The sequence below is a fragment of the Bactrocera neohumeralis genome, chromosome 2 (assembly GCF_024586455.1).
Source record: "Bactrocera neohumeralis isolate Rockhampton chromosome 2, APGP_CSIRO_Bneo_wtdbg2-racon-allhic-juicebox.fasta_v2, whole genome shotgun sequence".
NCBI lineage: Eukaryota > Metazoa > Arthropoda > Insecta > Diptera > Tephritidae > Bactrocera > Bactrocera neohumeralis.
Window position 1 is genome coordinate 20,130,332 of NC_065919.1, and position 10,551 is coordinate 20,140,882.

At 38.1% G+C, this 10,551-nt stretch overlaps 1 protein-coding gene across 1 annotated transcript in view; it reads right to left on the reverse strand.

The window, feature by feature from the left end:
* LOC126751731 (glucose dehydrogenase [FAD, quinone]-like) overlaps positions 1 to 4,890 on the reverse strand; it is a 17,711-nt gene extending 12,821 nt beyond the window's left edge. Inside the window, exon 1 of the mRNA XM_050462237.1 lies at positions 4,676 to 4,890. The gene's annotated coding sequence lies outside the window, so the exon portion shown is untranslated. The remainder of the gene's footprint in view (positions 1 to 4,675) is intronic.
* Positions 4,891 to 10,551: the final 5,661 nt, after the last annotated feature.

Here is a 10,551-nt window from a genome sequence, read left to right on the forward strand (position 1 = left end):
TGGGTTCCATTAAAGTACCTCACACACATACACCAATCCTTTGAAGTAAAGTCAGCGGGATGAGCTAATTAGAAACGACACATATTTTGAAGTAAATGATGTTACTTTCCAATAAATCACGTATATTTATTGTATTTTCACTTATTTTATTGAAACCAATGTTAAACTTAAACTCTAATAGTAAAAATTTTGTTTAAAATTCGTTATTGTTTTGAAGATTTTAACAAAAACATGTGGAACCAACGATTTGAGTGCGACAACTAATTAGAAACGAAAATATTTTATCAACAAAATATAATGATATTACAAAAACTTGTTTACTTTCAGTTACTATTTTGTTGGTTATCTCTTTTACAAGGTATGACAATTAAGTAATGAGACTGATTCCATAAAAACCGTATATTTGAAAATTATACTACAACTCTGCCATCCCCAAAGTAGTCCCCTTGGGCAGCTATACAGCGATTCCAGCGCGTTTTCCATGCTTCGTAACATTTGTGGAACGCTTCGACTGGGATGTCCGCGAGTACCCTCGTCACGGCCGCCTGGCTGTCCGTAATCGACTCAAAATGGGTTCCTTTGACCACCGATTTTGTTTTAGGAAACAAAAAAAGTCACAGGGTGACATGTCGGGCGAATAAGGCGGCTGTTGCAACACGGCGATCCCTTTAGAGGCCAAATACTGGGACACGCTGAGGGCGGTGTGGTACGACGCGTTGTCGTGATGAAGGATCCAGTTACGAGCGACGTCTGGGCGCACCCTGTTGACTCGTTTTCGCAATCTTTCGAGTACTTGGCAATGGCAGACTTGATTCACAGTTTTCCCCGCTGGAACGAATTCTTTGTGGACGATTCCACGGCTATCAAAAAAAGCAATAATCATCGTTTTCACCTTCGACTTGCTCATGCGAGCTTTTTTCGGGCGAAAGCACTATCACCATACACTCTTACAATTTTAGCGTACGTTTCCGAAGCTGTTTCGCCCAATCTGGCGCAAAATTTTATCGCGACGCGTTGCTCTTGATTTCGTTTTTCCATTTTCGTGACGAACACTACAAACACACGTCTACTCAACTTGACGCAGCAGGCGAACTAAACAAGCTAGAGCGATGGTACATATATCAATGGAGAGGGGAGGGATGCGGGAAAAAGAGAAAGAGAATTTCAAGGTCACGGTTTGCCACAAGCGCGGCAATAAAGTCAGTCTCATTACTTAATTGTCAAACCTCGTACTTCAATATTGCTTCACATCGATTCCGAATTTACGTTATAAGACTCTGACAGCGCACCAATGATGTAGCTTGCGATGCCGTTCTAATTTCATCACAAAGAACAACCATATTTGGGATATTTTTGGTACATACGGCTCTTTTAACATCATCCAGAGATGTTCTATAGGGTTTAAGTCTGGGCTGGACGATTTCCACTCCACAACATTGATTCGTTAAAAAACTTTTGTGTTAACTTAGACGTATGTTTTGAGTTGTTATCTTCCCTATAACATGCAAATTTTCCTCAGCCCATGACAACATGACATTTTTTAGGAATGTTGACGTATTTCCACTTGTTTAAAATTCTATCAATCTTATGGAGTGGACCCACACGATTCCAGATAAAACATCCCCACACCATGATTGATCCTCCACCATACTCAACTACGCGTGGAACATAGCGAGGATCAAATTCTCGAACCATTGGACGGCGAGCATACTCTCGACCATCAGGTTCTAAGCAATTAATTTTTGTTACATCGTTCCAAACGACATACCTCCGTTGCTTTGTTGTCTTAGACCAATAAGAGTTGGCAAAGTCTGCGCGCCATTTCTACGAATTTTAGTCAGAAGTGGATTCCTGCGTGCTTCTCTGCCGTGAAGTCCAGATACGACCAAACGCCGGGCAATTGTTCTCTTGGATATTTGGACTTTGTATTCACCTTGAATTTTATGTAGAATGTCACGTGGAACTCTTTTTATTAGTCTCTTCGCGAGATATTATTAATTCTGCGGTCTATTACTGTTGCAGTTTTTCGTGTTTTTTCTTTGCGTGCAATATTGAAAATAGTTTTAAAATTCTGTATATGCTTAAGGACATTCAAATATTTTTTTTTTTTTTTGAGAGTTTGACCTTTATCGAAATTTCTTGGCACATCTTTCCAGACCAACAAAGGTCACAAATGTAGCTGCGAAGGCTAGGTGTACAGCTGCAGCGTTTCCTCATTAAAAAACTTGAATAATACATTTTAATTTATTTTAAACCACCACTTTGAAACACACCCCTACCGGAAATCAATAATATTATTAATAAAAATTAGCACGGCGAGGAATTTTAATTCTTTATAAAACTGTTTCCAATTAGCTGTCGCACTTAATTCACCTTCTACATCGTAACGCATTTACTATTTGGGAAAAAATTAAAAGAATTTTCACCTCACAACTACAAAACAGAGTGAATTTAGTAGTAAATAGGGTAACACAAACAATGCAAGACTTTTAGGAATATAAATAACGGTATATCAAAAATTTGTATCATTATACTCATCAGCCACCTACAAAAAAGGAGCGTTTCTAATTAGCTGTCAACAGCTGCATATTAGTTATATAGGGGCTAAGGGCAGTGTTGATGCGATTCAACCCATTTTTCATACACAGGTAAACTATTATCAGTTATAGATTCTCTCTGAATTTGAATAGTAGTATATCCGTACATTGGCTGATATTTTCGGGCAAAAGTCAACTATAGATACTGGGGTCCACATATACGGTACCTAGCGACTTGAATAGTTGTGGTTGGACTTGGAAAATTTTTGGTCATAAGTTGGTATACTTTAAAGCCATTATTCGTACAAATTTGTATCCCGTTATATTAATTGCTGCTTGATTTGTGTACAGGAAAGTTAAAGAATCAACTAGAATTGAAAATTCTGCTAAATGAGAAGTAGACGTGGTTATTGGCCGATTTCGCTCATTTTCGCACTGTGACATGAGAATATGAGAACAATGTTACGTATCGAGATGTGTGATTTAACCTAGAAATGTGCGGTGCCACACCCATCGTCCAATTTTTACCCGACTTTCATAAAGCCCTTTTTTATCATTTCGGATGCAAAATTGTATGTCTCTGTCGTAGGATGATGAAAATAATTGATCGAATAAAGAAAGATACGATACTCGCATGGCAACGAAGATGGAAGAATAAGAGTCGACCTCTACACAACACAGCTGCTATCCAGTCACAGATATTTCAGAAAGTACCTCCATAAAATGGCAAGAACCGAAGAGCCGTTTTGTCTATACAAACACGCGATAGAAAACGATGAGGAATACACAATTTTTAAATGTGTGCGCCGCCGTAGAAGACCTGGTTGGCTCAATAAACGTGAACAATTTAATTAGCGTTTTGCTGGAGAGCGAAAAAATTGGGGATTATCCAGAAATACACAGCAGTTTTGCTACGCTGAAAAATGGCCTGGACGCAGGTGCACAGATGTTAATCTCTCAGTCAGAAAAATGGAACGCTACCTCGAAGTTTCAAAAAATCCCATTTTTTTATTGTCTTATTAAATTCTAGAGGTGTTAGAATAGTAACCAATTAAGTTGATCCAAGTAATAGTTTCGGAGATACAGCTTAGAGAACTTGTGCGCTCGCGGATAACTAGGCTAAGTGTGCCGTCTTTAAACGCGTTTTCTCGCAACTGTGTTTTTGAAGTCGGTTGGCAAAATTTCTCGAGAACTACTCAACCGATCTTCATGAAATTTTACACAGGTTTTTGTGATACAATTCTTAAAGACTTGGACGAAAGATTTTTTTCACGTATTTTTTTCACTTTTGATCCTGTAAGGAGTGATCCTTCCAACGTGGGCGAGTCTTTCTTCCGAGGGGTTATCGAAAATGTGTCGCAATGGCAGAGTTTTCCTCAGAGACTTCTATCCTTTTTCTCAGCAAAAACTGCTCATTTGCGCGAACCGACGATATCGGAACATCATAGCAAACAAACTTACTGATAAAAACCTAATTTTTGATTTGAAGGGTATGATTCGATGCAGCCGAAGTTAACGTTTCTTACAATATTTTTTACAATTTGTTATATTTTGTTCGATTTTTTTAAATCAAGGATATTAATACACAAAAACTTTTTGATTCTACATTTTTTTCGCAAAATTTTTATCATTAATTTCGAGCATTTTTTTGTATGTTTTATATATGTTGTATTATATATATATTGTTTTTAATTTCACTATTTTAAAATTATTGTAAAATATTTTATAAAAATTTATTTTTGTTTTTTAAGAAATTTTTATAAAAGTAACTTAATTTTTTTTTTTTAATTTCAACGACATAAAACTAAATCAATATTTATTTTCATTGCCTTTTTAAAGTTTTTTTATTTATTTAATTTTTATATAAATTATTTTTACCGTATTATTTATTTATTATTTTATTTTATTATTTAGTTATTTATACTTAATGTTTTTGAAAATAGAATATTTTTAAGCCGTTTTTATATCTATTTTCAAATCACTTTTCTTTAGTTAAACTCTGCATAAAAATCACTTTTAGTTCTTATTTTATATTGCTATAAATAATTCACATTTTTGTAAGCAAATTTTAGCCCAACTCGTAAATAAAATTTTCATTTTAGTCATGAATTTATCCTTTTGAAAAATCTTACACTTACTTTTTATAATTTTTTTCTTTTTTTGTTGGTATTTCTCACTTGTATGCTTTTTTATTAATATATTCTTACTAATAAACAGCACATGCACTCATTCAAACTGTTTTATCAACACCAAAATTTTCCACAGATTTTCAAATACAGTTAATCTTTGTCGCATTCGCGTTTCGTTGTTAGTTGTTAGTGGCAAATCAGTTCGCTGCACAGCGCAAGCGCAAACGTTACACCTTCGACCGTTCGATTGCTATTGATCGCTGTGGTCAGCGGCATCTGCACTCGTCAGCTCGGTTGCGCCAAAGCGGTCAGTAGCTGACGGCAGCGCGGCGAACGTAATCATCATCATTTAAATTATACATTTAACTGTCAGTGTATGTGTGTGTGTGTGTGTAACCAAGTGAAGTAATGTTGGCAACCTTTTCTAATTCGGTGTATATCACCTAAGTGTGTTGTTATTGTTGCTGCTCTTTGCAAATTATGACAGTGCATGATTTTCAAGTTCAAATCCCAGCATTATTGCACACAATCATTCGATTTCGTTGCCGGGCACAATGTGCGCCAGCGCACGCAGCACACCTTCGCACTCGAAAGAGCTTTTGTGCTGTTGAACTAAATGCGCTAAATTAAATATAATAGCACTCTGCAAACACATGTACATATACATATATGTACTTATATAGAAATGTTTAATAATGTAATAATGAGTTTGATAATTCTATAATAAAGCGTAAATTTTGAATTGCAAAAATTTTTTTTCGAACATATTTAAGCTGGTGTGCAATTTTTTCACTAATCCTATTCTATATAATACTACTTAAATTTAATTTAAAAAAATAGTAAAACCTGGTTCTTAATTTTAAAATTCTTAATTTATACTTTAAAATCTGTGTCGTCCTCCTCAAATCAATCCCCCTTGGCTACAATAGACTTGTGTCAACGTTTTTTCCAATCCTCGAAACATCAATTTCCGGAACAGCCTTCCGTGCTCGTAGCGACTCAAGTTTAATGTCTGCAATTGAATCAAAACAGTTTCCCCGAAGCGGTCGTTTGAGGTTGCTGAAGAGCCAGAAGTCGCAAGGAGCTAAATCAGGTGAATAGGGTGGTTGCGGCACGATATCGGTTGAAAATATGGCGAAAACCGCACAAAGAATCAACAATATGCGCCGGTGCATTATGGTGGAACAAAACCCCAGAGTTGTCGGCTCATAATTCCGCATAACACTCTAATAGTATTTTTTGTTGACAGTTTGGCCGATCGGACGAAATTCGTGTACTGCGAACACACTTCAATAATCGAAGAAAACTGTCAATATAATAATAATTTTTGACCTGGTTTAACGTAGTTTTTCGACTTCGGCTAACCTTTGCCGACATATGCGGCCGATTGATCGTCTGTTTCTAGGTCGTAAGTATAGATTCAAGATTCATCGCCTGTAATAATACGTTTCATGACATCCTGGTAATCGGGAAGCATTATTTCACAGACATTAACGCGACGTTATTTATCGAAAAAATTTAGTGATTTTTTTTCTTTAAATTTTCATAGGCTAAATAATCTTTCAAAATGGTTTTCACTACTCCTTCCGATAATCCAACCATGCCAGCAAGATCTCTGACGGTTAACTGTCGATTCTCAAGCAACAGTCCCTTTATGGTTCGTCGTCAACTCGTTCTTGACCCTCTTTGACAAACAAACAATTATCACTGAAGGCCTTTTCCAAGATTCTGAAATTTTCGGCAGCAATCCAAAGCATCAAAATCTGGCTAGACGTAAGCACAAGGGGTCCATGAAAACTCTCTGCTGATCAAGCAAAAAGTAAAAAGAGCTTTCAGACGAAACATATTCATAATATTACATACATACATAATAGACATCTAAGCTGGACATAAGATCAAACCTGGACTAATATGGAGCTTTATAGGATAGGGGAAAACTTGATTGAGTTTAAATGACCACTACTTCTTCTTTTTATTGGCGTAAACACCACCTTCACCTGCTCTTTCCAATGGAGTGGAGCTCTTCCTTTCCTCTGCTTCCCCCGGCGGTTACTGTGTCGAATACTTTCAGAGCTGGAGTGTTTTCTTCCATTCATACGACATGACCTAGCCAGAGTAGCCGCTGTCTCTTAATTCGAGGAACTACTATATGTCTCGGTAACTCGGAACGTCGACCCATCAGATGTTGGCAGCGTCCATGCCTTTACACCACGTAGTAGGACGGAGTTGATGAGTGACTTGTAGATCTTGGTCTTTGTTCGTCAAGAGAGGTCCTTACTTCTCAATTGCCTACTCAGTCCGAAGTAGCACCTGTTAGCAAGAATTTTGCGTTGGATTTCGAAGCTGGCGTTGTTGGTGGTGTTAATGCTGGTTCCAAGATAAACGAAATTATCTATGACTTCGAAGTTATGACTGTCAACAGTGACGTGGGAGCCAAGTCGCGAGTGTGACGACTGTCTTTTTGATCACAGGAGATATTTCGTCTTACCCTAGTTACCTACCAGACCCATTTGCTTCACTTCCTTATCCAGTCTGGAAGAGGATGGAGCCGTTTTCCTCACATGGGTCACCAAAAACATCCGTCATGTTGAGAGATATTTTGCAATAAAATTTTTTAATTAATTTTTTTTTTTTTCATTTCATTTCGTTGCTGTTGTTGTTGTGACGCATAGGCAAAACATAAGTGAGTGCTACTATTAACACTTTGTAAAAGGCAAAACCCAAAAATTAGACAAAAAATTAGAAAAAAATAATCAAGAGTAAAAAAGATAAATTTTAAATGCGAAACAATAACAAAGCAACCGGTGACAAAGACACAATCGAGCTGCGCGCCAACTCTTTAATGATCAGTGACTTTGCATAAATATTTTAGTTCGAAAGCTTGTTTTCTTTTCGTGATTTTCGTCGATTATTTGGCAAAAGCGGAGATCAATTTTACAAGACTCTCAACTTTTTTTTACTATTTTTCACACCACAACAAAGACTTCATGGTCAATTGTTGGGTTGATTATGAAAGCGCCGAGCGCCAAGCTGCTCTGGCCCACTTTTCGCCAAAAAACACACGCACACTTGGTTTAAGGCGCAGCGTGGGCAGCGCAAAATGCAACCAAACTATAAAACAAAAAATACATAATTACAAATTTATGTTAATCTTTTAGTCGCCGCTTCTGCTGCTGCTGCCGTTGGGAATCGGTAGGGCGCCAAGAGCTGTTTGGGCGAGCGCGTCATTCGGCGCCGCTTATCGTGACCATTAAGATGATTAACTTTCTTCATTTCGAACACACGTTTGTTTGTATATGCCATGTTTTGGTATGCGACCTTGCCGTAAGCGCCAACGAGCTAACAACAAATGATGAGAGTACAACAATTACAAAAACGCTTAAGCCGCCAGCAAAGCCACGGCTATTAACCATGACCGTGAAATTTACGCTTGCACTGCATGCGTGTATGAGTGTTGCTCAGTCTGCGCTTAAATCTCAATTTGATTAGCCGGAAGTGAGTACTCAAGCGTGGCTCTGCTACTTGTTACCCAAAATAAACACAAAAGACCACAAATAAATATGACTAAATGGAGCCACTTAAGTGGGATTTTCTCGTCTAGGCGCTAATCAAATTCAACCAATAACGTTTATTGACACCACCGAGCGTATTCGGTGGCAAATAACAACTAACAAAACTCATTCATAACAAATCTAGACTTCACATAAAAGGTATATTTCGTTTGTTTAGTGCTTTTCGTGTGTGACTGCCACTCGGCGCGTTGTGCGTTCGAAACCCAGAAGGCTTAAATACTCAAAGTTATATGAAAAAGTGTTTGAAGGAACGCTGAGATTGCAACCAGTATTGGTATCCCCATATTCATTCATTCAAGAAGCCTTTAATTGACCGAAGTCGCCTTGAAGCCCACTGGATCACTAGCAAAAGTTCGGCCCAGAGTCTATCATAGTGTCTTTATTATAATTTTTTTGGCAGACAATGTGTGGAAGCAAACAATGTAATCCAGCAGCGAATCACATCAAATATTAGTTTGGTAATGTCAATGACTGCGAATTGAAATATAATTTTTGTAATCTTCTTTAAAAGCACCTACTTTAAATAGCGAAGAAGAATTTAATATCCAATAAGACTTTCATATACACAACATTTAAGTTAGCCAAGAGGTTCGTAACACTCCGAAGAAAACAACGGAAACTCTATAAAGTAAAGGGTGTTCCATTTCGAGGTTTCCTACTATTTTTAAGAAAAACACAGAAATTTCAAATTTAGTGGGAAATGTTTCTTATCATTTGAAAGAACATTCTTTGGCATTTATTTTTTGAAAGTTATCTTTTTCAAATGTTGGCCTTCGTCTCAGTTGGTCCATCCGTTGTGTCCAATTTTCGATGACTTGTTCGAGCATTTCGACTGGTAATTGGCGAATGACAAGCGTGATTTTTTGCTTCAAGGCCAGAATTGAAGAGGGATTGTCTGCATAGACTTTATACTTTACATATATCCACGAGAAAAGGTCTAACGGTGTGATAGCACACCATCTTGGTGGTCATTCGACCGACCCAAAACGTGAAATTATCTGCTCTTCGAAATGTTCTTTAAATAAATCCATCTATTGATGCGATGTGTTGGAAGTGGCACTGCCTTGTTGAGACCAAATGTCGTTGAGAACGCGAACTTCAATTGCAGGCATCAAATAGACGGTTATGATAACGGTCGCCATTGAGAAAATCACCGGCTTTATTTTTAAAGAAATATGGACTGATAATTCCACCGCCCCAAAGACCACACCGAACCGTTTTTTTTCTCTAAAACTCTTCAGGTTGCTCTTCGTCCCAAATGCGACCATTTTCTTTACAGAACGTTAACGTAATAAAGTTGAACGATTTATAAACATTGTTCAGGCGTAAGTCTTTCCATGATGAAACGCCAAACAATACTAAACAAAAACAACATGACACCTTGCCTCGACTCACGTGTGATCTGTCAGAAAAAGGCTATTGAAAAAAGTACCTCTACTTGGATCACCCGTTATATATGTAACGTGCTGAGTCGTTTTAGCTGTATACATCTGTCTGTCCGCCAATATAGATGCAAACTAGTCCTTTAGTTTGGTTACGGGTTTTCAAGAGAAAAGTTCTGCGGAAGTGGTCCCTTGCGTATTGGCAACGGCGCATACCGCAGTCGATGGAACGATGAGCTGGACGAGATATACGACGACATTGACATAGTTCAGCGAATTAAGAGACAGCGGCTACGCTGGCTAGGTAATGCTGTCCGAATGGATGAAAACACTGCAGCTCTGAGAATGGTTGGCGCAGTACCCGCCGGGGGAAGCAGAGGAAAAGGAAGACGTACACTGCCTTGGAAAGACTAGTTGGAGAAGAATTGGGCTACATTTGAAATCTCCAATTGGAGGAATCAGAGTACAATGTTTTCTAGCATATGATATGATCTAGCATAACCGAGACATTTGAGGATGAAATGTTGAGATGATTATTCTTCTAAACAGATGTTAGTTCAATCTCCCGATCGGACAGTGTCCCCATAGACTCCGATAACAACGAAGAGCTCTTTAGACCTCTTACGGTTTACCACGGGCTAGAACGACCTTGCGACTTTACAGCAGCTGATAGTTGACCAACGCTTGCTGTGCTGGTCTGTGGACCAACAGTTCAGTAGTGAACCACAAGAAGCCAACAGTACCGCAACCCTTCTCATTCCGCAGATATTGAGACTGAAGTATCTGGCCTAGTGAGCTCATCAGGCTTACGGTTTCCCACAATACCGCTGTTGTCAGGCTTCCAAGCCAATCTACTCACAAAATAACTCGATGCTAGAGATAAAGAGTCTAGTCAACCCTCACAAGTGTTGAGCGCATTGTCCGCGAATTC